Source organism: Nilaparvata lugens, chromosome X (assembly GCF_014356525.2).
Source record: "Nilaparvata lugens isolate BPH chromosome X, ASM1435652v1, whole genome shotgun sequence".
In the NCBI taxonomy this organism is placed as follows: domain Eukaryota; kingdom Metazoa; phylum Arthropoda; class Insecta; order Hemiptera; family Delphacidae; genus Nilaparvata; species Nilaparvata lugens.
This window is the reverse complement of record NC_052518.1, coordinates 15,927,245-15,933,783: the sequence shown is the minus strand read 5'-3', so window position 1 is coordinate 15,933,783 and position 6,539 is coordinate 15,927,245. Positions and strand designations below refer to the sequence as shown.

At 36.2% G+C, this 6,539-nt stretch overlaps 1 long non-coding RNA gene across 1 annotated transcript; it reads right to left on the bottom strand.

Annotated features, from left to right (window-relative positions):
• Positions 1-3,283: 3,283 nt before the first annotated feature.
• LOC120354795 lies at positions 3,284-6,269 on the bottom strand. The gene is made up of 3 exons (XR_005573187.1): positions 6,203-6,269; positions 5,691-5,833; positions 3,284-5,545 (listed from the first exon to the last, which is right to left on the bottom strand). It is a non-coding gene; the product is annotated as an uncharacterized LOC120354795 (long non-coding RNA).
• Positions 6,270-6,539: the final 270 nt, after the last annotated feature.

Genomic DNA, 6,539 nt, shown 5'->3' with positions numbered 1-6,539 from the left:
TCATTGTCGTCTAAGAATAATCATCACCATCACTACTGTCCTCATGAAGTAATTTCACTATTTCGGCTGGTGTTAAACTCATTGCGATCGTGGAAATTTCGACTTAATCAGAACTCATGGGGCTCAGCGGACCCCAACTGCTACAAAGTTACTCACTGCTCTATTGTCAGACGTCAGCTGACCTTGACAGTGTAGAAGAATGTTGACAGTGATGCCAACTGAATTTACATTGGCGAGAAAATTCCCTGTCACACGCTCAAACAGAGATACAAAGAAAACATTTTAGCTGGGGTCCACTGGGCCCGCTGGGTTAAACAGTTCTGTTGCTGAGTAGTGACGTCGCCAGGCTGCTGTAATTTTTTGAGTTTTCGAATATGACCGACGATTCTATGGTCAACAACGCGCTTCCTTATTGGTTCAGATGTAGGCCGTACTGAGTATGGAATCTTCTTCCTAAATTATCCATTTGCCACACTTCTACATTGTTGAATTGTTTGGTCATCTGTTTGATCCTGTAATTGGTCTCTGTTATAATTTTGTTGATATGTTATCTGGTAGAAAGGTCGTACCTATGTAGAATAGTTGATAACAGCACTCTAACACCAGTCAGCTCCGTTAATAGCTTTTCTATTGATCTCAACAGATTATTATTTTGTTAATGTCATTAGTAGCACCCATCAAAACCACCATGTCATTGCGAGAAAGATTTTCACATTCACTCAGACATTGTGATGTAACCGTGTCGAAGTTAGCTCCTGGCTTGATAATACTAAATACGCAACAATTAGCTTTATTGGAAACACTCTCTCCTATACCTCTACCGTGGCTGTCAGCGAATAATATTTTAATGATACCGGGTATTGCTAGTATCGAGTCTCAATTATTAGAGGAAAAATATGATACAGAGCGTCCATGGTCAGAGTTCATTAATCGTAAGCTTGGGTTTGTATTCATTTCTTTGATCTGAGTGTTGAGACTAAATACAGTATTTTTTAATCAATCAATCAATCTCCTTCAGTAAATCGTTTATTCTATCATAATTCTTCATAATTTCCAAGTCTTGAATTTCTCTGTGAAGATGATTGTTGTTTTCATTTAATATTTTGATTGTGCGTTCTTGGGTGTTATAATTTCTTGGGCATAATGTCATTTATTTATAGGTCCCGCCAAACTATCAGTAATATTGTGAAAAACTCTGATTCAAGGTGGGTAAATTATGAAACCTCTTTATAACGTCAAGAGAATTGGACCAATAACTGAGCAGGCAACGTAGCCAGATGGATATTTTTATTTTGAATAGTTTTTAAATAATAATTGGTTGTACATGCATATGTTAAAGTATGTATTTCCTAAATTGAAATGAAACATTGCTGTCATAATAATTACTATGTCTATTACAACCTTAACCTTTTCAAGTATTTACCTTTATCAAAGAGACGACTTTGTATCACCACAAATGAAGCAGACATGAAACCACCAAAAACTGTCAACCCAAATGACACACCACCACCCTTTCATACCAGAATTTCAATTTAGTAGCTTGCATACAAATATTTACTCAAATTACTGATAGGATATAAGTAATAGGCTTAATAAATAATAAAAAATATTAGTTATCAATATCTATATAATCGGTATGTAGCTTAACAAATTATAATGTGAAATAAAAAATGTCACTCACATAATTCATTAGTTCTTGATAGTCCTTGTTAGTAGTGCCTTGATGATGTAGTTGCTTGTAGTGTATGGATACAATCTTCTACTTTTCATGGTGTCCGTTTTCTTATTACTATTATTATATAATCCTCAGTTTTCAATAACAGATTGTTTATACAGTAGGTCTGATATAATATGTAGAATATTAACACATATGGATGAATGGAATAAAGGCTGAAGCATTATATTATGTAAACCACTTGTGTGTAGATTAATCCTTATAATATTACTTACACTTTTACATGATGAAGTAGACTACCGACGAAAAATATAAGCCTACTGTTTTGTGTGGAAAAATGTGAAACAATTCCCTTCTTTTGTCAAGCACAGTCTCACATTACATTTACCACACATCACATGTGCATAACCATTTGGACAAACTCTGCAGCATCCCTGCTTCTGATGATATTGTGGCCAGTGTCCAATGTTATCATACCTGACATCTTTTTTTCTCTGTCTGTAGCCACTGCTACTGCCGGGAGGCCGTAAAACGGCGTTCGGCACCATATTGCTGCTCATTTCTATTAGAGAGCACGTTTGTCAGAGACACACCGCGAGCAGCTTTGCCTGTTGAAACCTTGCACAGTTCAAATTACCAATAGATTCAGCCCGATCATTGCCAATATCCAACCCTCACTGTTACCCCGCATGAACAACTTTCAGGACTTCAAGTCCTGAATGGCTGATGTTGTTGCCTGTCCGCTATGGTGTGCCCCTTTTAGTCGCCTCTTACGATATCAAGCAGGGGATACTGTGGGTGTCATTCTAGTTATTAATTCCATTCAAGATTTGAGTCCGTCTTGTTGACTCGAACCCCCACCCACAGGAGGAATCTTTTTGCATCGATGGGGCATATCAGACACCCCTCTCTGTGAATGTGGTGAGGAACAAAGCATGAACCACATCATTACGGAGTGTTCTTTGTCAAGTTTCCAGGGAGGGCTACAGAAATTGCATGTAGCAGATGACGAGGCCATACTCTGGCTCAAAAACTTGAAAATACTTGAATGAATTGTTTAATTGTCTTCATCTCTTTCTATTATTGTTTGTCTATGCCACTGTATCCATACAATATATATATATATATATAATATATATATATATTATATATATATATATATATATATATAGCACATAACAGAAGACACTTTAAAGTTTGTAATATAAATTAAAACAAGGGACACGATATAAATAGATTGAAAACACTTGAAAACTTACATTAGAAATGGGGGAAATTTTCGGAGACTGAGTCTCCTTTCTCAACCGAGCACAGACTGCAGTTTTGAATCCAACGGTGTGAATCCACAGAGTACGCACGGAGACTCAATTTTAGCAGCAGAGACCACAGATCACGCGGTGCAGACGGATGGAGAGAAAAAGGATACCGATTCAGGGGACATTATGGGGTATTTAGGGGGCGGTTACAAACGGGATATTTAAGATTTGAGTGAGTTATGAATGAATAAGGAAAGGTGTAGCTTATGAATTGATAGAAAAGAGAAGATTTAAAATTAGAAATCAAAAAAGAATTAGACTGAAATTGGAGAAAGTAATTGTAGAATTGAACTTGAATGAAATTTATTTTTCATTTTATTGAACATTTAATATATATACTCGTATATATATCTGATGGCTGATACTAAAGTGTCACTTTTTCGCCCTCGGTAGTAAAAAACAGAAAAACTCCCTAGGGAGGAAAATTGACTCCATTTAAATAACATGGGAAGCATCTCTATTTCAAAAACTCACATTGCAATAGGTTAGAAGGTCTAAGCTCAGATGAGAAAGCATAATAGAGGTGTATGTCATTGAGTCAACTGAATTCAATACCACAACAAGAAATTTGATCAACTCATGAAATATATGTTTGTAGGCCTATGATTTTATATTCTTAATATTAGTAAACGATAAAAATTTATACAATTTTTCAAATATTTTATTCTATTCAAAATACCAGCCAACAAATATTTTTGATCTGCAATTCAAATCTGAAACGCGGTATCTGGAGTCAGCCATTTTTGATAGCCGCTCAGCTGATATAATTGTTACAACTTTAGCCGATAGATAGCGCAATCGGCAGTGCCAATCAGCCGACCGGTTTTTAGGTTTTAGATGTTAGGTTATGTTGTTAGGAAACATTGTCACCAATACGTAAGTTATTAAAATGATTTTATTTGCAGTTTCTATGAAAAAAGTAGATGGAGGAAAAATGTTGTGTACATCACGAGCGAAAAATACTTTTTCTCCCTCAGGAAAATTGTTGCCCTCGGCTTTGCATCCGGCTTCAACCTTTTTCCCACGGGTAGAAAAAGTCGTACCTTTCACTCTAGATATACAAATAACTAATTGTCAACTTGACCTTGTTGGTTGTCCTCTTGGTTCTCATCATCATTGCTAACATGTAAACTACCTTCAACAGACTCTTCCAAGCTCTCCTCTATCTCAATCTCACTCTCTGATTAACTCATATCAGTCTGTCTTTGTTTCTTTTTATTACCAGTATGTTTACTAGTACCGGTACTACTTGTTCCTGCTATTGGTACAGGTTCACAATTAGTGGTATTCCTGTTGAGAAGTTCTGGATTCTCCAGCAAATCTTCTTGAGTGATTCCTCTACCTGGTGTCACGTTTATTTTTCTCTTTCTTTGTCTCTTGGAGCCAACTTCGTCTTGTCTTTTATTTCTCAGTTCTTGTAGAAAGTTGTCACTGATACTATCTACCATCCCAACATTATTATCAATGATGGAATCCATTACATTGTCACATAAGCGTTCATGAACTATGGTACCGTTCAATGGCACCAGACCACATTTCCTAAATCCTGCTTTCAAGTTGTTACAATCATTCTCAGCTAAATTGTCTAGAAGTGTTTTTATGAGTCTTGGAAATTGATCTTTGGGGATTGAACTACATTTACTCCCATAAGGAGTATCTTTGCACTGGTCTAGCACTTTCCGCCACTCTCTTTTCATGGACCTAAAGTATGCAACGTCGAGTGGTTGCAATAAGTGTGTTGTGTTTGGGGGAAGAGCAATGAAAGCAATATTATTCTCATTACATAAGCGAACAACCTCTAAATTTAAATGAGAGCTCAAGTTGTCACCTATCAAAATCTTTTTCCCTGCCTGTTTTTTTTAATATTGGTAGCATTAAATATGCAAACCAATCCTCAAAACATTGTGCATCAAACCAGCCTGATTTTGTACGATTGAATCTGGCATTTGCAGGCCCTCCTTCAGTCCATGAGTGCCAAAGATTTTCAGCCTTATAGACCACATAGATAGGAGCCATTATACCTTCGGCACTACCACATAGCATGACTGAAGTACAGGCTTTAGTTGAATTTCGAATTTTTTCTGGATACTTTGTACCCCTCTTTACCAAAACTTTTTTTGTCCCCGGATCGTCCACTAAATTTGTTTTCATCGAAATTCCAAATGTTAGAAGCTGGTACCCCCCTAAGCTCCCTCTCAATGTTCTCAAAAAACCATCTACTATGTCTTTATCAATGCTTGCCCTTGCATGGGTTATATTCCTAGCATACCTGTTGCTTAAAATGGATTTATGTCTTACTGATAAATGAGTTGCACCACTCAATGCCTGGAACATTGTTTTTGAATTTCTCTACACGCCTGCCTTGTTTATCTAGGTAACTTTTTATTGTATATCTTAAGTCTAGTCCTGTAATTGGGAAGCCATATGTAGACAAGACGATAATATGGGCCACAAACGAATGCTCCTCCTCCTTTGTGAACACAGTTTGACCGCCAGGTTTCTTCTTGTGCTTGTCATGGATCTTGGACAGCAGAGTGTTTCTGTGTATGGCATCCTGAAAAAGAAAATACCTGAGTAAGAAAATACTTTTGCTAATAAACTCAAATACTCTTAACCAGGTACTGGCATAACACAGTAGAAAAGGTCGAAATATAGGAACGTAGGTTTATCTAGCTAAAAATGTGAAAAGCTGAACTTACTTTTCTGCTGCTCCTCGAATGCTTATTTTTTTGTCCTTGATTTCGCTGAGGGCCGTCTGCAACACTTCGTCAGTGTAATTCATGTAGGATCGAGCACCTCTTTTTCGTACATAAACCCAAGGCATTTCTCTGATGAGTTGTATCTGTAAAAAGAACAAATAAGTTCAGGATTATAACCTCTAAAATTTTACTGGTCATAATAATTTTATGACATAACATTGCAGACCAAGTTAATTTCAATTAGAAATACATGAATAGTACTATATTAATATATTACGCTTATGATTACAAGATTTTTAATACAATTCAAGTTTACAAATTGCCAAAAATATATCGACGTTCTATGAAATACATTCAAGAGGTGAGTTTGTGACACTCAAGAAAGTGTCCTAAAGTCACCCCCTGATGTTGCCGAAAAACAATCAACATTTCGTATCAACTTATTTAAAAAAAAATTAACATGTATTTATATAAATATGATCACAACATTATATAGTATTAGGAAAACTTACCAAATTTGTCACAAATTCAGCAGCTTATTCTGTGCAAGTCAAAGTTTTCGAACTAACCTGAAAATTCACGAAAGCAACAACTTGGAAAAACAACATCTGATTGGTTGAAGTCCAGCAGAAGTAAGGTGACTAAGGCGAATAGAGTACTAATACATCCGGTGATTTCAACCATGTATCCAACAACGATGTCTGTTACTCAGTAAAGGCGGTAGATTCGAAAAAGTTGAAAAAGGAGATCCTGGCACAATCTCAACCGTAAGTCACAAAGTCACCCCGTTTGACGGTATATATATATTATATAAATTAAAACCGGAGACACGATATAAATAGATTGAAA